Raw genomic sequence first — 25,187 nt, 5'->3', positions numbered from 1 at the left:
GCGTACAACAGATATCTAGCGTAAGAGAAGCATGAGCTAATGTCTTTGATGAATAATAATACTACCCTGCGGAACGCCCGATATCGCCAAGAAGGGATCTGATGATACCCAATCAATAGAGACGGCACACCATCTGTTATTTAGATATGATTTTAGCCATTGCAAAAAGGTTGAGTGAAATCCAAGGCAGTACAGTTTGTGAATTGGAATATCATGTGATACCTTATCAAAAGCTTTGGAAAAGTCGGTGTAAATACAGTCGACCTGATGACCAGATGAAAAGGCAGAGATACAATATTCACTGAACTCCACAAGATTGGAAACGGTAGAGCGCCCAGAAACAAACCCCTACTGTTTCGGACAGATCAAGTGCTTCACTGAAAAATAACTCTTTTCCTTGACAATGCACTGAAATAACTTAGAAACGGTGTAAAGCTTTGAAATTGGTCTGTAATTGCAGACATCAGCCTTACTGCCAGATTTATAAATAGGAGTTATCGAGGCGATTTTCCAGGCATCATTAAACTCACCAAAGCTAAGTGACAAATTGAAGATGATCTCTAACGAGACAACTAAGGATGTGCATCCTTTTAGCAAGACAGCCGAGAGACCATCAGTGTCAGCTTTAGTAGAGTTACCCAGTTTCGAGATACCACTGATGATATCTTCAAATGAAATTGACATTGAACCAAAATTTAGGGACGAAGAAATTTCAGACGAGAAGTCAGACGGGGGAATAGCATCATTGTTAGCAAAATTAGAACTAAAAAATTCAGCAAACGCATTAGCCACATCGTGAGGAGTGTTAGCAAGTCTTTCATTGTAGAAGACGGTAGCAGGCATCGAGGAGCAAGATATTTTCGACTTGACGAAATTCCAGAATGCTTTCGGATTAGACTTTATATTCGTCTCAAAGCTTTTAATGTAGTTTCTGTAAAGAAACTTTTCTAGACACTTGAACTTCTTCATATAATGTTTATATTTGGTAAAAAATAACGGGTTTTGGTTCCTTTAAACTTTTTGAAGAACTTGTTTCTTAAATTCTTCAACTTTTTTACCTAGTTGTGCACCATGGTAACCTATATGGTTTCCTTTTCAAAACTGGCACATGCCTCGTACCAAGATCAAAGAGAGTCGACTTAAATATTTCAAAGCAATGACCAACATCAGAGATGGAAAGCATATTGGCCCAGTCTATTTCCGCTAGATTCTGATAGAGTCTAGAAAAGTCATACTTCGCAAAGTTGAATGAATTATCAATTAAAGAGCGAGCTCCAAACTCATAAAATTCGAGTTTAAGAATTAAAGCAGAATGGTGCATATCCGTCGGAGCGAATGGCGCATGGCAATCAGAAAGATTAAAATTTATGGCATTACTAATAAAAATTAGATCTTATATTCTATCGAGCTTGTTTGTGAAACTATTGATTTGAAGCAAATTTAGACTTAAAATATTATCTATAACGTATGACTCAAAAGAGTAATATTATTAGGTAATAAGCCTGACGCAGAGTAACTATGAGACCAAGAAATATAACAAAGGTTAAAATCCCCTAAAACACATAAGTGATTATCTTCTAATTTATTAAGAAATAGGGACGATATATTATTAATATGAGCTTTGTAAACTTCTTCCAAGCTGTTCGGCGGTATGTATGATGCAACCAGATATACAGACCCAGACTTTGCGCAGTTCTGTTTAAGGATGGTGCCAGAATTGTCCAACATAATAAGGGAGGCATTATACTTGCGTTGAACAGCGGTTAGTACGCCACCCCCTCTTGAACACCCAGTTTTAATACAATCCCTGTCGTTACGAAAAACGACGAATAGCTTGGGATCGAAGAACTCAGCGTCGAAAAAATCCGAAGTAAACCAGGTTTCGACAATGACAAAAATATCGTACTCCAATTGGCAACTAAATGCTCTCAGTATTTTGGGAGCACCAAATCTTGCGAGGATGCGTTCTCTGAACGCACGGCGTAGGCCTTCTGCTGTCGCACGCCTCATGGGGACCAGTTCCACCCATTTGCTGAAGCGGTCAAAAAATACTAGTAGCATCGTGTTCCCGTGTGTGGATCGTGGGAGTGGTCCAACGAAATCGACGCATACCGTGGCGAATGGTTCTTGGGCCACTTGTGTGAGCATCTTTCCGGCCGGCTTTTGCTGTGTTTCCTTGTACTTCTGGCAAGACTCGCACTGTCGTACGTATCGACTGATGTTCCAAAACATGCCGGGCCAGTAGTACCGGTTGGCAGTCCGCGCTACTGTCCGGCGGATGCCCATGTGTCCAGCGCTTGGTATATTGTGATTTTCTTCTAATACTCGTTGTCGCAGTGGTGTGGGTACACAAAAATTCCAAGGTACCGCTTCCTCATCTTGTGACCGGCAGGGAATATGGCGGTACAGTTGTCCATCTTGTATCATGTAGTCAGAATATTTCTCGGGTTAGTGCGCACTTCATTCACGCACTTGTGCCACCACTTGCATGGTCGATCTGTTGTCGTTGCCAGTCGTAGGGTCTCCAGTGGCTGTCGTGATAGTGCATCCGCTACCAGGTTCAGCTTTCCTTTCCTGTACTCTATGTCGAAGGTGTGCTGCTGAAGTTCCAAGGCCCATCGTGCTATACGGCCGGAGGGGCTTTCGATGGAGTTTAGCCACTTTAGAGACATATGGTCCGTGATTACCCTGAATCGGTACCCTTCCAAGTATGGCCTCATCTTGCGTATTCCCCAGACGATCGCGAGGCATTCCTTCTCGGTAGGCGAGTAGTTGGTTTCCGCCTTGTTGAGTTTCCTGCTGGCGTAGGCGATCACGCGTTCCCCGCCTTCCAAATCCTGTGTCAATACGGCGCCTAGCCCGAAATTGCTTGCGTCCGTTCGCAAGGTGAAGGTCTTGGTGAAGTCCGGACAGGCAAGTATCGGTGATGCAATTAGTTTTTTCTTTAAGACCTCGAAGGCTTCCTGTTGTTCGGCTCCCCACTTCCAGTGTTTGCCCTTTTTCAGCAGGGTTGTGAGTGGCTGGCTGATCGTCGCGAAGTCGGGCACGAATCGTCGGTACCAAAATGCTATACCGAGATATTGACGCACCTCTTTCGCGTTCGTTGGTGGTTTCAGGTCTTTGATGGCTGCAACTTTCTCGGGGTCGGTGTGAATTCCCCTGTCGCTTACTACGTGTCCTAGGTATCGAATTTCTTTCTTGAAAAACTCGCATTTCTCCGGATTTATTCTGAGGTTGGCGCGCTGTAGTCGTAGCATCACTTCTTTCAGGTTGCGAATGTGCTCCTCCAAGGTGGATCCTATGATGATTATGTCATCGAGGTAAGCGAAAGCGTAGGGTTCCATCTCCGGTCCAATAATCTGATCTAGTGCTCTTTGAAACGTTGCAGGTGCGGAGTGTAGGCCGAACGGCATAACGCGCCACTGGAATAACCCGCGTCCCGGTACCGTGAAAGCTGTGTAGGGACGGCTCTGGGGCTCCAGTGGTATTTGCCAGTAGCCATTTTTCAAATCCAAACTGCTGATATACTTCGCCCGTCGTAGCTTGTCCAATATATGTTGTATTCTGGGTAAGGGGTACGCATCGGGTACTGATCGGGCGTTAAGCTGCTGATAGTCCACGCATAACCTCCACTTCCCGTTTTTCTTCTTGGCTAGTACGATTGGTGCGCTGTGTGGGCTACAGGATGGCTCGATGCATCCTTTCTGAAGTAATTCGTCAATTTCGTTGTTGATGATGGTCTGCATAGCTGGGTTGCGTGGGAAGTAACGTTGCTTGATAGGGCGGTCGTCCGTCAGGATAATCCTGTGCTCGGTTATTGTCGTCACCCCACTCATGCTCTCAAATTTTCGGAGTTCTTCTGCCAGAAAACTGGGCACTCGTTCCGCCTCGTCCTCATCGTAGGCCCCATTGATCCTGTGGATCCTATCATCTATGTTATTGCTGTTCTCACCTGGTGGCGATACCTCCTCCGTGATCTGTGTCGGCTCGGCTGATGGCAATGTATGCTGTGTGACTGGCCTGGATAGCGCCAGGTGACCTCCTCCGCAGGATATGGTGGCTCCCATTCCCCCTAGTGTATCTAGGCCCAGTATTATGTCGTCGATTGCTCCGGGCATGACGTGTAAAACTGTGTGGTGTGACGCTTCTCCGAGGCGTACCTCAGTCCTTATGGCGTCGAAGATTGTGGTGCTGGTCCCGTTTGCCATCGTTATTTTGATGGCCACTCTCACCATTTCTCCGCTCCCAGAATTTACCACACGTTCTGCAAGGCTGCTCGAAACGAAACTTCTCGACGCCCCTGTATCGATGACTGCCTCGGCTGATTCCGCGCCGAGCCTGACTACGGCGTAAAGGCGGCCGTGCTCTTGGTACATGGTTACTGCCGATTCGGCACTGGGTTCCTTGGGCTCACTGCGCCTTGTTCTTTGTGAAGCCCTCTGTCGTTTCCCTGACGTCGACGGCAGCATTCGATTGTGCGTATATCACTGCGGCCACACTCCCAGCAAAAAATTGTCCGTGTGTTTCGGCATCTATACGCGTAGTGCCCTTGTTCACACATCTCCTACATACGTTGTTGGGGTCAAACCTCTGATTGCCTGGAGGCGAGTGGTGCGGTATGTTCGGTGGTTGTGGCGGTGATGGGGTTACAGGTTGCGGTGGTGGAACCAAAGTTGTGTCACCTACGCGTAACTTCGCGGCGATGTCCCTCTGATGGCCGTCGATAGCCCTCATGTATGCTCTCGAATTCCTCAGCAAGGGTTAAGAGTTCCGCGAGGTTGGTGAAATCCCTCCCACGGATATAAAGTAGGTAATCGGGGTGGCTGTTACGGAAGATTCGTTCCAGCCGCTGTTCGCTGGTGTACCATGCGTGTCTCATCAAGCTCTGTATAGCTAGCACGTAATCCTTGTACTTTTCCTTGTTATGCTGCCTTCGTTGGCGTATGTCGTCCTCGAGACGCTCGAAATACCTGACTGGCAGGAAGAAACATAAAAAATCCTGTTTGAAGCTTGTCCACCTTTCCCAGTGCGCATTGTTATTCCGATACCATTGTAGCGCGGTGCCCCCTAGTAGCTCTGGCATGGTTTTTGGTAGGAGATCCACGTTTAGCGCGTACACTTCGGCTAACTCCTCTAGCCGCTCGATGAACGCTAACGGATCCCGTCCACCGTCGTACTTTACTGACCACTTCGGCACTTGGTCGATGATGGGTGCGAACACAACGGTCGGTGCTTGAGTGACCTGAGACGTATAATTTATGGCTGATGCCCTTGTCCCTGATGGTAAGTACGGTTGCGCGCGTTGCGTATTCCGTGGAGGAAATTCCAGTGGGTTCTGCTGTGGTTGAACCCCGGTCGTGGTTCCTTCTGCGGCCGGAGGGATTGGTGTCTGGGAGGTGCCGTTGGCTGGTACTGCTATTCCTGATGCTAAGTTCTTTTGTGGGGGTGCTGTGTTCCTGGGAGGAAACGCGAACTGGTCTCGCTCTGCTGGTCTATCTGTGTTGTTCATGGTTTCCCCTTCGTTTGACGGAATCGGTGTCTTAACCTCATTTAAGTCACTCCAGACACGAGTGTCCAGACCAGACCAGTTCACGAGTGTCTGGAGTGACTTAAATGAGGTTAAGACACCGATTCCGTCAAACGGAGGGGAAACCATGAACAACACAGATAGACCAGCAGAGCGAGACCAGTTCGCGTTTCCTCCCAGGAACACAGCACCCCCACAAAAGAACTTAGCATAAGCGGCTTCTATGGATACAAATTTTTCCTGTATTTCCGCGTCAACATTTGCTTTCGAAGCCAGAGCTGCTATGCGCTTTCGGATCTCCCGGGTGGTGCCTGTGTGCTCAATACCCAATTCCTGTGCGATGGATATCAGCTGCTCCTTTGAAATGTTGTCTAACCACGTGGTGTCAATCTGGTTGGCCATTTTACGGTTAGGTTTCTAGTCAGGGATGTTCCTTCTGACGTTGTACGATTTGCAGGGTCCCTGCTCGGGCGCCAATTGTAACGAAGCTTTTTCGTGCCCCGTTGCTTCTTTGATATTTGCTGGGGTATACTCGCCGTTCCCAGGGTTCGTTTACAATAAATTTGTATTAAAGGGGCACCTTGCAAATCGATTTAATATAAAAAAACTTCACTCTCTTTATTGGTTCTAAATTCTATAATATAAAATAAAACGTGTTTTTATACTTCATTTTCAATTTCACTTGGATTATCTTGCGGTATCCTTGATTGCGGTGGCGGGCCTTAGCGGTCCGGCCGTATTCCGTTAGCTGGGTCCCGTTAGTATGTGGCGTCGGTGCCTTGACGCACCTTATGACGGCGTCTCTCTCTGCTGCGGTGCTCTGTCGCGCCTTACTTCGGCGTCTACTTGTATTGCTGAGGCGATGCTCTGTCGCCGTGTTCCGTTAGACGGATCCCGTTAGCATGTGGCGTCGGTGCCTTGACGCGCCTTATGACGGCGTCTCTCTCTGCTGCGGTGCTCTGTCACGCCTTACGTCGGCGTTTACTTGTATTACTCTGCTGCGCCTTGCGTCGGCGTCTATTTGTATTGCTGGTTGCTGGGTGATTCTCTGCCACGCCTTGCGTCGGCGTCTACTCGTGTTTGCTGGGCGATACTCTGTCGCGCCCTACGTCGGCGTTTACTTGTATCACTCTGTCGGTGTACCTCTGTTGCGCTCTGCCGCGCTCTGCGCTGGTTTACGTGCGTTGCCGCTCTGTTGCGGCCTCTGCCGGCGTACTTCTACTGACGGAGGTGAGCGGGTGTCACCTGTCGCGGTTGCGCGTTACTGTGGCGGGGCCTTTGGTCTCTGGGGGTGATGCGTAGAGAAGGTCAACCGCAATCACCATTCCACGACTCGCTCCTATGAAGTGGATTCCTATTGCATAGAGAAGGTCAACTGCAATAGGGATATACTTCGCTAGTAGCTCTGGTCACGACCACAGCTCCGTGCTGACTGACTGCTGTGCTGCTGTGTCGCTCCTTTTATGGCTGTTGTGTTTGGTGTTGCTAGCTCAAATGGTTGCGTTGCCATGGTCACCGTGTTGCTGTTGAATGTTGCGAGCGCTCGTTGTGTTGCTGAGATTTGTTGGTTGGCCATGTTGCTGTTAAATGTTGTGACCGCTCGTTGTGTTGCTGAGACTTGTTGGTTGATCGTGTTGCTAGAGCCTTTTGTGGCCACTTGTTGTGTTAATGTCGTGTCAAATATGTTGTGGGGTCGTTTTGTGTGGGCCAAATTAATGAGGATTTATTTGGTCCTCACAACATCTTCTCATCATTGCCTTTTAGCACAGCAATATCACGACTTCAATGTTTTTTTCGATATTGCACAAATTATCGTGATTGTTTTTGTTTTGCGTATCACTGAGTAAACCAGCAGGCAGCAAGGGCAGGTCATTTACAATACTCGATGACGTTTTCTTAGTAGATGATGATTTAACAGAGGAGGGCGGGATCGAATCTATCCACGACGCTCACACGCACAAACTTTACAATAAAAAGCATTATTAGACTCTCTTAAAAGGTCTAAAACCGACACAGGGAAGATGAAAAAGTACCGAACACTTAGCACATTGAATCTTAGGTTGAGTGCGCTCAACTCTAAGAACACAAATACAAGGCATTAGAGTTAGACAAGCAACAAATGCGATTAACTATCCTACAGTACATATAGGAAATACAAAATCGTTAATATGTGTGTGTTATGTGCTCATTCAGAAACAAGGGTGGTTTTTACGGATCAACTTGTTTTAAAGATTGAAACATCGAAATTTTGGTTGCATGTGAAGGAACTTGACTGTTTTATTGATGTTCCGCTAGGGAGCATTTGTTTTCGGCCATGTTTGACTCTGGTGTGGTAGTTAGATTCCGGAAGCTGTTTTCATGATACGGACAAGTCTGAGGTCAAATTTTACTAGGGAAAGCCAAGCAAAGATTATGTGAAGCAATTTTAAACCAAAATTTTTCAGAAACTGATGACCATTTGATAGGTATGTATTTTAATGCAATATACATATATATAATGCGAGTTTCAAGCCTTTTTTACATTCAAAGATATAAGCTTATTTAGTTTTTATTATAATTTTATCTCAATAAATCATACGTTTAAATTGAGATTTTAGATTTAGATTTATTCATTCATTTTCCTTACAAAATCAAAAAGAATGTATGTAACAAATAAGTATATTAAGCTAACAGGTAACATTATAATGCAAGAAAAACTAAGGCATTCATTATTGAATGCCGTCTCAAAATTAAATTAATGGAACAACAAAAGTGTGTGGGGTGAATTAAAAAAAGAAGAAAAAAATTATAACGATTAAGAATAACAGCTTAAAAGTTAAATTTTAAGAATAACAACTGCGTTTAAATTACTAGGTGCTAGGGTTCAGCAAATTTTTGATATCGTTGTGTGATAGTTGTAAGAGAAATGATTTATTGAAAAAGAATCTCAGTGGAGAGACGTGTTTTTATTCGCTCCGAGTATCGGTTGTTTTTTCTCAGTTTAACTTATTGTTATACAACACAAATTGCTTACAGTGAAACTGAAGACATATTATTGTTTCTCTTCTTAAATCTTTGCAAGCATAACGAAGAACTTGGTGTATAATTTACAATTTAATCAATTTATCAATTCTTTTATCTGTGCGCTAAATACTTCGGTACATACAAAAATACAAACATACGTTTTTTCTGTTGAAATGTCTGCTACCGCTCAACCCACTCTTAAGCGTCGCGCCAGCAGAGAATCACCATTCGCGAAAGCCGCTAAATTTGATGAAAGCAGTGCTGTCTTGGCCGCTGTTAAAGAACTAGAAGAGAAAATTGCAGCTGCGACAGAGCAGCTTAACACCCTCTTTGGTAATCTCTCTTCTAAGCTAACTGAATTAGAGAAGCAGCTGGTGAAGCGAATTGGCAAAGAAATTTGTGTTTGTGTGTGCGAAATTGACGAGTCCGCGATGAACATTAGAGTGCTTGAAGATGAAGCTAAAAAACGTGATGGTGAGATTGCAGAGCTGCGGAGGCTTGTTGAAAACACGCTGTCCTCAAAAAGTAATTCTGTGGAGTTTCCAGCTGATGCTGTTGCGTTCGGGGTACCGTTTGTGGAGGGAGAAAATTTAACCAGATTTGCCTGTCGATTGATTTTATGGTGCCGAAAATAAGTGACATTTTCCGCACAAAAAATTCTTCTGGTCAGCCTAATAATGCCATTATCATTAAATTTTACTCTCCGCATGATCGAAATAAAACTCTTCGTGCTTCCTCTGCCTTCCGTAGGAACAACAACTCGACCATCCCGCTTAGTTCCGTTGGATTTGACGGAAATTTAATTTTATATGAGAGCCTCTCTAAGTTTAATCGTAAATTGCTGCAAGAGGCCACCAAACTAAGGCGAGATGGCAAGGTGCGGGGAGTATTTACTCTTAATGGAGTTGTTTATGTGCGATATGAAATTGGTTCTCCCCCTATGAAGATTTGCTGTGAAGATGACTTGGTGCGATTTCGCTGACATTGTACATTTGTTTATATTTATGTTGTTATGTATGTTATTCTTTTTACGTATAGTCTCCTTTATTTTAACTTCTCCTATAGCTGTAAAGTTGGCCCTTCTCTTTAGTGTCTTTAAAACATTATTTGCAGTATTGGTTGCTTTTGTTTACTTCTCCCATGGTACTAAACGATAGGTACATTAGTGCTGACGAATTTGGTCCTGCTAAGCTTAATGTTTTATGCAGTCAACAAAGTGGTTTAAATATTGCGCATTTTAACGCTCGTAGCCTGAATGGGGAAAAATTGGATTATGCTAGATCTGTATTTGAGAACTCACTGATAGATATTATTTGTGTGTCAGAAACTTGGTTTGATGCTAGGCTAAGTGAGGTCCTAGCTAGTATAAACAACTATAGCTTGTTACGTAATGATCGTTCTGAGAGAAGAGGTGGAGGGGTTGCAATATATTGCAGATGTGATTTGCGTATGAAACGGCTGCACAAGTCCACTGGAAGTGGCACTGAGTTTCTTTTTGCTGAAATATCAGGAGAAAACTTTAAAACCCTTGTGTCTTGTGTATATAACCCCCATAAATACATTAATTTGAACCCGTTTTTTGATGTTGTGTCCTCGTTCCTAGGTGAATATGGCAATATTATTATATGTGGAGATTTTAATGTCAATATTCTTGTACGTGATAGCTATAGTATTAATTTTCTTGATGCCATTGCCAGCATGGGACTGTCCCTTGTCAATACGACTGTGCCAACAAGATACGCTATGAACTGCTCTCCTAGTCTTCTCGACTATTATATTTGTGATTTGTCCATTGTTATCAAGTTTGATCAAATACCCTTTATAACTGACCATTGTTTAGGCCACCAGCCTAAATATTTCGGACCACCCTAACACGCACATTAGTTATTTATTTATTATTATTACCGGTAACGGCTAACACCAGCCGAAAGCTAACCTTGAAGGGGAAAAACTCAACGAAAGTTAGCTATCGGCAGGTGCCGCGGACTTGTTCGCGGTTTTGATCCTTCTTTCTCTTTTGGAACGTCAAAGAGCCAGCAGCTAGCCCCAGGTGAGTAAGATAAAAAACCAACCATTTCATACAGTGCGAGTGTCAGTAAGTTAAGATTTGCAAATAATTAATGTTACAAATCTGAATTGCTATTGAATTTATTTTGTACAATTTTGGCCCTAGCCATTGTCACATAACGTTTAATTTTCAATTTGCCTTTTTTGCAATTCATTCGCATGAATTTGAATGTGCCAAGTGCATATTGTACGGGGTAATAAGTTGTATCTTGAAGTGTGCGCAAATAATTATTTTCATCCTTGTGCCTTAAATTAATTCCCATCTTTAAATTCCGTGAATTAATATTGCAAGTAATTATTTGTGCATAGGGAAGCGTGCGTCTAATTAATTCTTTCTTTACCCAATACTTGAGTTGGAATTGATTAGGCCCCTTCATTACATACCGCGAGTGTACTCTTGCACACCTTTTGTGTTTTGAACTTTCACCTTAGCGAACCTTTGATAATTAATAACCACATCTTCTTTACATAGTGAATAAATTGTTATTGTTTTGATACTAATTCGGTGTTTTATTTATTTTTATTTGCAACGCACACGCCCGACTTCCCCGGGTCCACTGCCCCGCAAAACATTGGTCCTTCGAGCCGGATCACGATTGGGAACATTTGTGACATCTCACTGGCGGAAATGCCCACACTGCCAGCGGGTATTTGCCAGAAATATGACATTGGAAAAGCATATAAAAACTGCGCACACCAATGTATCTGCTGAGCATATCGCTGCAGTGGCGCCCAAGCCAACCGAGGAAAAGCCAATAGTATGCGAACTATGTCCACGTACTTTTGCACGTCCATTTGCACTTGAACGTCACGTTCGTGCAATGCATTCCGGTGATGGTGATCTAGAACACGATACAAACTCACAAAATATAAACTTATAAGCGTGAGATTTGCCCATATTGTGGACGTAGCTTTGCTCAAGCTAGCATAATAATACACATACGACGTCATACAGGAGAAAAGCCTTATAGGTCTGATGAATGCGAAGAAGGATTTCCTCGTCGACAGGATTTAGTTGTGCATAAGAGACAGCATACCGGTGAACGACCGCCTGTTTGCCATATATGTGGAAAGCCATTTAATTGACCAAATAAATTATCAAGGCACATGCGAATACATACAGGACTACGACCGTACAAATGTTCAGAATCTTTTACACAATGCAATGATTTGCGCATTCATATGCGGCGCCATACCGGGGAAAAGCCTTATAAATGTAACGTGTGTGGTGATTCTTACATAAGTGGTACTGCACTTAAGACACATCGTATGACGAGTAATCATGCGCCGCCTGGTAATATGCAAGATGATCCATATGCTAAATGTCGTTTGAACAAGATCATCAACTTTGAAATTACCTCATGATTGAATAACCCAAACGACTGAAGAAAGATCCCCATGTCTTGATGATTATTAATGTGGATTTACATAAACGCTCATTTTTCGATATACCTTCGATGTAAACCATGGTGAGACTGTAGTTTAATAACTAAACCAAATATTTAACAACAAACATTTTTTTTTGTTGTTTTCTCAATAGTATAAGTAAAGTTTTTCAAAGAAAATAAATAAAAGCGCAATAAATGCCAGCGCTGCGGCAGCCGCAGCTAAGACGCAGATCAGGATCGTGTAAAACTCATTATTTGTCAGCTGTGCATAATTGCCATTCGGGTCAGCTGGCCTGCCAAGCTTTTGGTGGTTGAGGTAGACCAGTGCCCAAACACAAAGATGATATGGGTGAATGCGAATACAATCGTCTACTCCAGTCGTGCTCTGGAATGGATCAGTAGACTACAAGAAAATCTGTAACAAGGAAGCACGCTCACCACTTGACACTCCTAGCAGAGACCCAACGAGCTGCTGTCGCAAATCAGGAGCATATGTCAGGATTGCTGGCATAAATAAGAAATTGCAAGGATATGCATGCAGAGCTTGGGTTGCAAATCTTTTCGAGACATTTTGAATAGTTTCAAGGTAAATTTTAATTTTTTTTCCAAATTATTTGTTCGCAGCTGTTGGGACATATTTTTTTTCTTTTTGACTGCTTATTTCAGTGAGAGGTGATTGGCATATGGTACATAGCATGGCGTGTGCTGCTCAATCATGATGTGCCCGGGGCGAATACGATATTGGCATCAGGGTTGATGGCTGAGATGTGGACACACAATTGCATGTGCTTTCCCGACGCGAAAGTATAACCCCAGCATTGGATCCGGAGGTAAATGAAAATTGTGCTGTCTAGGTGTCACCGGTTTGGGGTTTAATAAAGGTGTATATAGTGACCTATGGGTTGTCCCTCCTACCGTTTCTTCAATGCTGATACCTCAACGTTAGGGCAGTTACGGTGGCAAAAAAAGGGGAATTGTGTTGAGTTGCTATTGTGGGGTTGGTCATCGCCTCGAATGAACACTGGTACTTTGCGTTAACCATGTAGTCTTTGTGTGAAGAAAGGATATCGTTTACGGCCTCCTAATCCCCATTTAATACCTCGTATTTGTACGTAAAATCCGTTAACGTTGTTAATGGAGAACTGAGAAGAAAGAAAAAAATTTTCACTATGCCAACCTGCTCAGCATCGCGTTGATTAAATTCGGAAGTTCATCGAAGTCAATAATGAATAATCAAATATTATTACCTTTGCTGATGAAAACTGAGTATAGTTTTTCAATAATTTTTGGGATCATCCTTGAATCAGATATGTTTATTTTAGGTGATCAACAGTCCTTTAACCATTTTCCATTCAGCCTTCTGACTGATTAATGAAGCTTCTACGTGTTGAAGTTTTACTTCTCATTGAAGATTTTATTTGGTCTGAGATATGAATCAGAAATGATTATTTAAGCATAATCACATTTAAGATACATTTTTTTCTTCTCGACAATAAATTAACTTTTGAACCTAAAATACTTTTGAATCGGAACGTTTTTAATCATCTTGGGGGATGATGTTTGAATGTTTTGGGTCGCTGGATATTCTGGTGGTGATATGAATAAATTTTTCCCCTTTTTTTTATCCTGCCTTGGGAAGGCAGCTGGGTTATGGGGTTTGTTGGCCTCGTTCGGGGTGAACGAGAGCTGGGTTATGGGGTTTGTTGGCCTCGTTCGGGGTGAACGAGAGCTGGGTTACGGAGTTTGTTAGAACGGTTGGGAGTTACAGATCTTCCACCCCCTCACTGGGGGGTGGTAGTAGGACCAATTTCGTGATTGGTCTGGTGGTTTGTCCCCTTGCCGTATTCAGTTCGACGACTCGAACTCGGTTATCGGGGCCATAATGAAGGTTGGCTATCCGACCTAGTCTCCATTCGTTAGGGGGCAGATTATCCTCCTTAATGACGACTAGGTCTCCCTGTTTAAGGTTTGATTGTGGATGCTTCCACTTAACGCGCTTCTGCAATTCGGTGAGATACTCCGTTTTCCACCGTTTGCAGAAGGTTTGATGCAGCGCCTTGAGTTTTTCCCATCGATTGACGAGTGATGCGCGATTATGAGGTGGCCCCCGACTAGGAAGTGCCCGGGTAAGTGGCTCCAGGTTGGACGGGTCATTTGAAGATGGGCTTAGGGGTCGGGAGTTGAGACAGGATTCAATCCTACACAGGAGGGTGCTAAACTCCTCGAGAGTAAATTTATGATCCGATGCGATCTTTTTGAAATGAGTTTTGAAACTCTTGACCCCCGCTTCCCACAGCCCGCCCTTATGAGGAGCAGCTGCTGGTATGAAATGCCATGTCAGGGTTTGGTGGGCATATTTAGAGAGGGTTTGGTTGCGCGCATCAACGAGGAATGCCTTCACCTCTGAGCGGAGAGCCCTTGACGCGCCGACAAAGTTCGTTCCGTTGTCGGAATAGAGGTTTTTCGGGCATCCTCGTCTGGCGACAAACCGGCTAAATGCTGCGAGAAACGCGGCGGTGCTGAGGTCGCTAGTCGCCTCCAAGTGGATCGCCTTAGTCGCAAAGCAGACGAATATAGCAGACGTATCCCTTAGACATGCGGCATCCTCGTCCGCTGTAAGACTTGATGTCAAACGTTCCGGCGAAATCCACCCGGTGTTGGTAAATGCCCTGCTAAAGGTGGTACGTTCCGCAGGGAGAATTCCCATGAGTTGCGTCGGGGAACGTTTGCGGAATAGCGTACAGGCCTTGTAGTTGTGGATGATGGATCGGATCATGTTTTTGACCCGAGGTATACAATACTGCGTGCGTAGGAGCCGCAGCATTAGTTGGTTTCCGCCATGTATGGAAATAGTGTGGACAAACTGGACTAGGAGACGGGTGAGTTGGCAGGCGTAAGGGAGGATTATCGGGTGACGCTCGTCGACGGCAACGTCCCTGGATGCGTTGAGATGACCCCCCACCCGAAGGACACTATCTTCGTCGATAAAGGGGTCTAGGGAGAGGATCTCGCTTTTGGCCGCGATGGGTTTTCTAGCTCTCAGAGAGCTTATTTCTTCGGCATAGTGGTTGGTTTGGGATATCCTGATGCGGCGGCTAGTCGTAGCCTTGATTTCGTCAGGCGAAATCTGGTGCGACTCTGCTTTAAAGGACGTTTTAGTTTTTGGATGGGTTCTATTGGCGAATCTTATAATGTAGGAGATTACCCGCAACGCTCTTGATAGATCGGAAAACCGATCAAGAATATCCTCGCTATTTTTGAGGTTCGTTGCTGCATGCACTTGTACTCGTTTTTCTTCGATGTTTGTGTGGTACTCCTGTTCGCCTTGAGATGGCCATTCCGCTTTGCCTTCTTTCAGCCAAGAAGGTCCCTCCCACCACAAAGAGTTGTCAACTAGGTCCGTGGCTGGAAGTCCTCTGCTGGATAAGTCCGCTGGATTTGATGCGGACTCGACATGATGCCATGCTTTCGTTCCTACCTTCTCCACGATTTTTGTCACCCTGTGAGCTACAAATGTTGACCAGGAACACGGGGGTTTTCGAATCCATGCTAGGACGATGGTCGAATCTGTCCATAGGTGAATGTTAAATTTGCTTAAGTTCAGGTTCTCCATCACGGTTTCCAAAGTCTCAGCCAGCAAGACGACACCGCATAACTCCAATCTTGGTAGTGAAATTGTTTTTACTGGTGCCACCCTCGTTTTTGCCATGAGTAGATTAACGTATGTCCTATCGTTGATCTTAGCTCGCACGTAAACCGTAGCTGCGTAGGCTTTTTCGGACGCGTCACAGAAGCCGTGAATTTCTATATCGTTGGTTGGGGTGAAGTGCACCCACCGAGGTATACGAATCCGGTTAATGGCGGGGTACTCCTGCATAAAGGTTTGCCACCGATCTAGAGTGGTTGTGGATACCGGCTCATCCCAATCCGTCCCCTCCAGCCAAATGTTCTGCATTAATATCTTGGCTACGATGATAACTGGAGCAAGCCAGCCTAACGGGTCGAAGAGTTTGGCGATGGCCGATAGGATCGCCCTCTTTGTTAAGATATCCTGGTTTTCGATTGGTTTCGCTGTGAAATAAAAATAGTCGGAATGCGCGTTCCAAAGGATGCCTGGGGTTTTTACCATGCTCGCGTCCTCGAACTCCAGAAAGTCTTCCGTAAGCCTGTGAGGTTTGGGTATGCCCTGTAGTATCCTACTGCAATTAGAGGTCCACTTTCGCAGAGGGAATCCTGCTGACATTAATGCAGCTATGATTTCATCGCGGGCCGCGATTGCTGCCTCGATGCTATGTCCCCCTGCAAGGACGTCATCGACGTACATACTGTTTCGCAAGATGTGCGCTGCGGTTGGCAGAGACGCCTCGACGTCATCAGCAAGTTGATGTAGGGTTCTGATCGCTAGATAGGGGGCACAGTTTACCCCAAAGGTTACCGTGTTGAGCTCAAACACGCTGACAGGGTCCTCTGCTTTGAGTCGAAAAACTATTCTTTGGTATTGGGTTTGATTTTCCTTTACCCAAATTTGCCTGTACATCTTCTCAATGTCGCTATTGAAGACGTACTTGTAGAATCTCCATCGGAGGAGCAGTATTGTTAAGTCGCATTGAAGTACTGGGCCGGTGTGTAGGACATCGTTCAGGCTGATGCCATTGGATGTCGGGCACGACGCATTGAATACGACCCTTACTTTAGTCGTTGTGCTTTCTTCTTTGATCACCGCATGATGCGGTAAGAAGTAGCAATCAGTTGATTGTGGTGGTACTACGGTGTGCACCTTAGACATGTGCCCTAACGTGACGTATTCTGTCAGTACCCTATTGTATTCCGTCTGTAGGGCCGGTGTCTTGGCTAGGCGTGTCTCGTTCCGATAGAACTGAGAGCAGACGCTCTTGAGAGATGGGCCCAAACAGACGGTTTTTGGGAAGCTTTGTTTGAATGGAAGGGCGACGGTATATCTTCCATCTGAATTCCTTTCCGTTGTGTTTTTATATAGTGCCTCGTAATAGGCATTATCTTCGGTCAGGGCCCTTTTTGTAGGTACGTTTTCAAGTTCCCAGAAAGCGGCTAACTGCTTGTCTAGGCTAATTTCATTGAAAAAGGATACCCGCGTATTGGTTGGGTGAGGTGCATCTGCACGACCGGTTAAAATCCAACCGAAGACGGTTTCTTGGGCGAGAAGCGTATTTAGGACGTTCTTCCGTATACCGTTTAGTATGATCTGGGGATAGATATCGCCTCCAAGTATGAGGTCGACTGGTTCATTAATGAAGAACCTCTTATCCGCCAGAATCAGATCAGTGAATGCTTGCCGAGTCGTTGCGCTCACTTGGCAAGTCGGAAGGTCCCCTGTTAATTGAGGTAGGACTAGGGCCACTGTATGGATGCTTACTAAGGGGTCTGTAAGCGAACCTAGCGTAATCGCACATGATTCCTTTACCTGTGCAGATGGTGTATTATTTATTCCTGACACTTGCATATGCAGACATTTGGATGGAAGGTTTATTCGCTTTTTTAGTCTTTCTGTTATGAAAGAGCATTCGGACCCAGAGCCTATCAGCGCTCTGGCAGAAAACTTCACTCCATTATAGTGTATATTGACACGTGCTGTTCCTAATAACACCCCTTTAGTGGTGTTAGCATGACACGAAGAAACGTTATTAGCATTATCTTGTCTTTTTTCAGACTCCATCCTTGCCCTAGCCTGTTGTGAGGTTGAAGGTGTATTGTCGGTGGTGTTTTGAGTCCACCTTTGAGGAGTTGTCTTTGGTTGTGCTGTCGGAAGATGGAGCAAGGTGTTGTGCCTTGCATGGCACGTGCTGCAATTAAATTGGCTAGTGCATCGTGTCACGGTGTGTCCACCCGACAGACAATTCAGACCGTAACTATTGTTCTTGACAAATTCGATTTTCCCTGACGTAGACAACCTACGGAATTTTTGGCAATTTCGTAATTTGTGCTCCGTACTGTTGCACATCTTACATGCCGATTTTGGTACGCTGGCTTGGTAAACCCCAAGTTTTGTAGAATTTTCCCTAGAATTCGAATTTTGACTTTTGGGTGCTTTTGTAGTTTTGTTACCCCTAAGATCGGAAACCGTCTCTAATGTCTGGAAGCGATTGGACAGGATATCTGTCTTCCGTTCTACGGTCTGTTCCCAAAGAGCCAATGTAGATTCAGGGAGTTTTGTGGAGCATAAGTAGGTAATGATTGCATCCCAATTTGTGATGTCAATATTATGACATTGTAGCGCAGAGCTGCAATTGTTTATCTCCCGTTGCAATTTTTTGATTGAAGTTCCACACTCCTGCTCGACTGCCGTCAGATTAAATAAAAGTTTTAATTGTGTGTTGACGAGGATACGTTTATTTTCGTACCTGTCGCTTAGATTCTTCCAGGCGCTTGCAAAACCCTCGTTTGTTAATGAGCACCTGCCCACTATTTCTTTTGCCTCCCCTTGCGTTTTTTGTTTTAAATAATATAATTTCTCGACATCTTTCAGATCGGTATTATGGATGTATATCGCCGTGAACATATCTCTAAAGGCTGGCCAGGAAAGGTAGTCGCCTTTAAATACATCGGTGTCACAAGGCGGCAGCCGCATTTTATGTCCACGGCGCGAAGAGCCTTCATCCTTTGCTTCATCCTTGGCCGGCTGAGGGGTGATGGCTTCGGCTTCAGCCGCCACAGCAGACATGCATTGCAGGTAGCATGCGAAGCAACTTTTATTCTTCTTTCTTAGTGAGCTGAGCTCGTCTTTGGACAGCTCAGAATTGCTGAGAAGACTTTCATATGTGGACTTGGTCTTCTTCCATAGTGCCCTTAACTCCTCTTGCAGTAGTGCAAGGGTGTGCTTGTTCCGAGATTCGGCCGGGGTGGAGTTGAAATCTTGTTCAAACTCGGCTATGGAATCAGCCAATCTAATATAAGTCTCCATTGATTTTATTAATTTGAATATCTTGATTCTTTAAAGGTGTCGAGCTTGAAGGCAAAAGACTTAGTGGCGTTGGTGTGTGTTCAACCGCAGCAAAAATTATAAGAGTGTTTTGTTTTTTGTACGTAGCCCAGCTATCAATCCTGCTGTGATTGTGCTGTGAGTAAAATCTAAAAAATACACGGATTTGAACTCCGATCGGATTGTATGTGTTAACACAGAAAGCAATCTTATGTGAATTTAGTGATAAGAAAAAAATTGAATCAGATGTAAATCTTGACGTGGTGTAATGTGTGGCCAGTGATATGAACCACTTATAGAGATCCTCACGAGGATTATGTCAGCCACAGATAGAAATCCTGACGAGGATTTAATGTGTATACAGTGTTATAGATAGAAATCCTAACGAGGATTTAATGTGTATATAGTGATATGCAGCACAGATAGAAATCCTGAAAGGTTCTAGTGTGTACAAAGTGATATCAAACACAGATAGAAATCCTGACGAGGATTTAATGTGTCTACAGTGATGTGCAATGCAGAGAAGAGAATTCGTCTGCAAATATTTAATGCGTCTAAAGGGTGTGTTCCCTCGCGAAGGGCAGACATCTTGCCGCGATGCGAGGGCTTAGTCGCTGACCACGGGACTATGCCACCCAGTAGGATGCAGGTTCACATGGATCTCCATGGCTGCGGTGGCCTAGTCCTGGGGTGAGCGATGACCAAGATCTGTCCCCTCCCAATCCAGGGTGTTATGCGGCACCGTGCCCATTGGATGGTTTGCAGCCGGGAGGTTAATCTGGCTGTATTTGTACGGAGCCTCTCTGACACCGGGCCGCCTCAGAGAGTAAAAATGGTCTTACCGCGGTAAGGGGCTCTGCCGCGGCGGACGACACTTTTCCCCCTTTCAATAAGGTGACCCTAAGCTGGCCTCGTCTAGCAAGGGGTCGTACGAACAAGATGAACAACAAAAATAAAAAAAAACAAGAAAATGATAATCCTTTCTCCTCCACAGGGAGAAGGACAACAGCATTGGCATCCATACGCCCTAGTGAACGAGGGAGGGCTACCAATGCTACCAAGGCTAAAGTGAAGAGCGACTTGGTGGGGGGCGGCAATAGTATGGCGGCGAAGGGAGTTGCGCTGGTAACGGCGAACCCTGACGCGCCTGCTGTTGTCGGACACCGACCAAGCGCCGGAACGGCAACCTTTTTTCCCACGGCTGTGGCAGGGGTCTCTGGACCTGGCCACTCCGAGCCAAGGGAAAACGGGGCCGCAACAGCTACTTTAACCGGGGGAGCGACTGCGTTGGAAACGACGGGTCGGCTCCCCAGGGACGACAAGAGGGCAACCTCAGTCAACACCGTCTTAGGTGATCGGACGGGGGCAAGCACCAGTATGGCGGCGAAGGTAGTTGCGCTGGCAACGGCGAACACTGACGCGCCTGCTGATGCTGGGCGCCCGTCTGACGCCGGTATGGCGACTGTTCTCCCCACGGCTGTGACAGGGGTCCCACGATCTGGTCACACTGAGCCAAAGGAGAAAGGAGCCATAATGAAGACATCATCCGGGGGTACGACCGCGAGGGCAACTACGGGTCGGACCCCTTCTCAAGAAGATTCCCACAAGGGATCGTTCCACAGGAACAAAAGAAGGGCTGCAAAAGTCCTGTCAAGGTATGAGGGTGTTCCGCTGGAAACGCTGTCAGAGAACGCCAGGAATTCGGTGGAAAGGGCGCGAGCTCTACTGCCGAATTTTCGGGGTTCTCTGCCAACAAGCGCAACCCCATATAAACGTCAAAGGTCCGATGAGGATATCAAACCACCGCCGAAAAGGCACCAGAATCACCCCGCGGTAGCCAAACCCAGCTTTGCCGAGGTAGCCAAGGGCCGGATCCTTATAGGAATCCTGGACCGAGGGAATGACCGTGGTGCAATCCCTAAAGACCAGTGGCCGTACGTCCGGAATGAAATCGGCAACGCCGTTCTCGACGTGCTGATGGAGTCTCCGGGTAGTCCGCCGCGAGGTTCTGATGCAGGATGGTACCAGGGCCAAATCAAGGTACTCGCTTGCGAGGACGCAAGGTCTGTTGCGCTGTACAAGGCAGCAGCCGCAAGGCTGGGACAAGTCTATCCCGGGGCGATTATCGAGGTCGTTGACTGGAAGGACATTCCGGCTCGGCCAAGGGCCAGGGCATGGGTTCCAGCGGTTCCAGCAGAACCTGAGAGAATTCTCAGGATGCTGCAACTGATGAACCCGGCTCTCCCAACGCAGGACTGGAGTGTCATCCAAGTCGAGGACGCTGAAGGACCTAGGAGACAGGTCGTGTTAGCCCTGAATAAGGAAGCTCTCGAGCCCCTTAGACGGAGCAAAGGAAGAGTGTTTTACGGCCTCGGGGAGGTCGTAATTCACGTATACCGTGGGGACGCACAGCGCGCATCCCTTTCGAGTGCCTCTTTGGACACGGACATTGAGGCACCCGAAGTGGAAGCGGAAATCTCCGACGCCGAAAGCCTGGTTTCCGCCACGTCAAATTGCGCAGGGGCTCTGGGCAATTTGTCGATGGAGGATGCTCTGCTGGATAGCGACGGAGAGGATCCCAACATCACGGTGATGGAGGCAGGGGAGTCTGAGCAAGCTCATGCTGAGGTTGCTCCAGATAAACCTGCACAAAAGTAAGGCAGCCTCGGCTGCTCTCATCAGTCGCCTTTCTAAAGGCGACGTCGAAGTGGTCCTTATCCAAGAACCCTGGGTGAACAACTCAAGGATTTGCGGATTGGGGGCCACTGGGTTTAAGCTCATCCGAGCTGCAGATGAAGGTAAAGTGAGAACATGCATTTTAGTAAAGTCAGAGCTAAATATCTTTCTCTTGCCTAATTATAGCAATGGTGACGTCACAGCGGCCAGTTTGTCAAGCGGAGGCACCCAATTAACGCTAGCCTCCGTTTATATGCCGTATGACGCAGAGGAACCTCCTCCACAAAAGACGGTAAAGGATCTGGTGGCCGACTCAAGCCATCTGTTAATTGGGACAGACGCAAACGCCCACCACGTGCAGTGGGGTAGTTCCGACATAAACACTCGGGGTGAGTCACTTTTTGAGTACCTTTTAACAACTAACCTTGTAGTTTGCAATGTAGGTAATGAACCAACTTTTATTACTAAAAACCGTAGAGAGGTTATTGACCTCACTATTTGTAGCGAAAGCGTTTATGGGTGGGTTAAAAAATGGCGTGTTCTTGATGAACATTCCTTTTCAGACCACCGCTATATTGAAGTAATGTTAGAGTTCTTCGTCGATCAGCCCATTGCGAGACGTAACCCACGTAATACAAACTGGGAACTACATAATGAGCTGTTAGCAAGAGAACTACCAGAACTGCCCCCACAAAGCCTCTCATCAACGATGGAGCTAGAGGGTCTGGTAGAAACCTTCACATCGGCTTTCTCAAAAGCCTTAGAACAGGCCTGTCCATTGCCAAAACCGCGCGGTAAGCGTAAACCTCACTGGTGGTCCCATGATCTGGACCTACTTCGTAAATCCTGTAGAGAACAGTTTAACAAAGCCAAATTCCTTGATAACGGGTCACAATGGCTAGAATACAAGGACAAACTAAGAACCTACAAAAAAGTCCTGAGACAAGCGAAGAGAACTTCATGGAGAAACTTCTGCACTGGAGTCGAGAGTGTCGTGGACACATCCAGGCTACGGTGCGTGCTTTCTAAGACGCAAACAGCTATTAGCTTTCTGCGGAGACCGAATGGTACCTGGACCAGCACAGAAGGGGAAACTCTAGAGCTGCTCCTGGACACACATTTCCCGGGAAATATGACAAACGCACCGGATGTACCTGCAGCAAACCAAGCTGTGAATATACCCATCACTGAGGAGAGAGTGAGGAGGGCAGTCAAAAGTTTTAAACCTTTTAAGGCTGCTGGACCAGACGGGATTGTACCCGCTCAACTTATCTACTCCTTGGAGGTATCAGCCAACTGGCTGCGGCACATATATACCGCTTGTTTGGCTATGAACTATATTCCGTGTGCATGGAGGAGCGCCACGGTCATATTCATTCCTAAGGCAGGCAAAGCCTCTCATTACGAGCCGAAGGACTATAGACCTATCAGTCTTTCATCCTTCGTACTCAAGACCCTAGAGAGAATAGTTAGCGATTTTCTCACTACAAGCATTGATAGGAATCTCATTTCGGACTATCAACACGCGTACACCAAAGGTAAATCTACGGAGACTGCGCTACACAGCCTAGTCTCTACTATAGAAACATCCTTGTTCGAAAAGGATTATTGTCTTGTGGCCTTCCTAGACATTGAAGGAGCATTCAACAACATAAGTCCAGACGCCGTTAACATTGCTTTAACTGATCTGGACGTAAATAGACCCCTAGTGGGACTAATTGATCAACTGCTCAGGGGAAGGAAAGTGCTCTCCTCACTGGGGAAGGTTGAGGTAACACGATTTGTCGCAAGGGGCACGCCCCAGGGTGGTGTCCTTTCCCCCTTACTATGGAACCTAACGGTAAACTCGCTATTAAGAGATACTAGTTGGGGGAGCGGGAAGGTCGTGGCATATGCTGATGACCTAGCGATTATCTACAGAGGCAAGTTTCCTCAAACTTTGTGCGACTTGATGCAGGTAGCATTGCGAGAGGTTTCCTTGTGGGCTTCCCGATGTGGACTCAGCGTCAACTCCGATAAAGTAGAGCTTGTCTTATATACCAAACGATACAAAATACCATCGTTGAACCTACCTGAACTAAACGGGGTGCGCCTAAGCCTGGCAGATAAAGCCAAATTTTTAGGCGTAGTTTTAGACAAAAAGCTGAACTGGAAGGACAACGTTATCCAGCGACAAAAGAAAGCGTACATTGCATTATATACGTGTAAAAGAGCCATTGGCAAAAAATGGGGACTCACCCCCAACATATGCAGATGGATTTATACCGCGATTATCAGACCCATACTGCTGTATGGAGTAGTCGTATGGTGGCCAGCCTTGAGCAAGGCGTCAAACCTAAACTTGTTGGGTAAAGTCCACAGATCCAGCATGATAAGCATAAGCGGGGCTCTAAGAACAACGCCTAGCGAAGCTCTTCAGGTCATTCTTGACATCTTTCCACTGGATCTGGCTGGTCATCGAGCAGCGGCAACGTCAGCCCTGCGTCTAAGGGAGTTGTCGTGCTGGAACAACGGTACCACAGGACACTCAAGTATACTAAACAAATACAGTTTTCTCCCTCCTAGCACGGATCGCTGTGCGACCACAACAGTTGCGGAAACCAACTTTAAGATAAACATACCCAGCAGGGATGACTGGACGGAGTCGGACAAGTGCCTTGCTATGGGCAACAGCATTTCCATATACACGGACGGCTCCAAGCTAAACGGGAGAGTTGGGGGTGGAGTATACTCAAGGGACCTTGACCTCCAGCTCTCATTCAGACTACCCGACCACTGCAGTGTATTCCAGGCAGAAGTTGCAGCCATAATGGAAGCCGCAGCTAGGATAGGGACATACATTGTCGGCAAAGAAATTTTTATCTTCAGCGACAGCCAAGCTGCCATAAAATCCCTGGGCTCCCACTCGTTCAATTCTGAACTAGCACTAAACTGTCGCCGATCTCTTCAAGAGATGGCTCAACAGAACCGTGTACACCTCACATGGGTCCCTGGACATAGGGATATCGAGGGAAACTGTATTGCAGATGAACTCGCTAGGCAGGGTACAACCAAGCAGGTTCTTCCTGGACAAGAACGCTTAGGTATGCCCCTGTCCACATGCAAGCTAATGCTAAAAGAGCACATCTACCGTCAAGCCGACGAAAGATGGCTACAAACACCGGGATGTCGAACGTCGAAAGAAACCTGGCCTAAATGGGATCCTAAAAGGTCCCGTCACGTTTACAACCTAAGAAGGGATACAATTTCCACACTTGTAGGGGCACTAACGGGTCATTGCCTCATAGGTAGGCATGCAGAAAGGCTAGGAGCGCCTTATCGTCGGTGCTGTAGGAGTTGTAAAGAAGATGAGGAGGAGGAAACGGTGGTTCACCTCATTTGCAACTGCCCAGCGCTAAGCGGAGCACGGCAGCGCTTTCTGGGAGCTCCATTTCTTGATACTATGAGTCAGGTTGTGGAGCATGACGTCAAGGACCTGGTAGATTTCATCAGGTCCTCAAAATGGTTCGAAGAGGAGAGGTAACGGTGTTTTTCGTGGTATCACAACGGGCCTAGTACTACTGGCCTAAGT

The 25,187-nt window shown here is 46.0% G+C and overlaps 1 protein-coding gene and 1 pseudogene across 1 annotated transcript in view; both read left to right on the top strand.

The window, feature by feature from the left end:
- LOC137254256 (clavesin-2) overlaps window positions 1-25,187 on the top strand; it is a gene marked incomplete at its 5' end in the record, with an annotated part of 360,972 nt that overhangs the window by 41,219 nt on the left and 294,566 nt on the right. The window lies entirely within an intron of this gene.
- Window positions 8,704-11,962, top strand: LOC137252831 (zinc finger protein 239-like; annotated as a pseudogene).

This window comes from Eurosta solidaginis, chromosome 5, assembly GCF_040869045.1.
Source record: "Eurosta solidaginis isolate ZX-2024a chromosome 5, ASM4086904v1, whole genome shotgun sequence".
In the NCBI taxonomy this organism is placed as follows: Eukaryota; Metazoa; Arthropoda; class Insecta; order Diptera; family Tephritidae; genus Eurosta; species Eurosta solidaginis.
The sequence above is the reverse complement of the archived record's forward strand: the minus strand, read 5'-3'. Positions and strand labels throughout refer to the sequence as shown.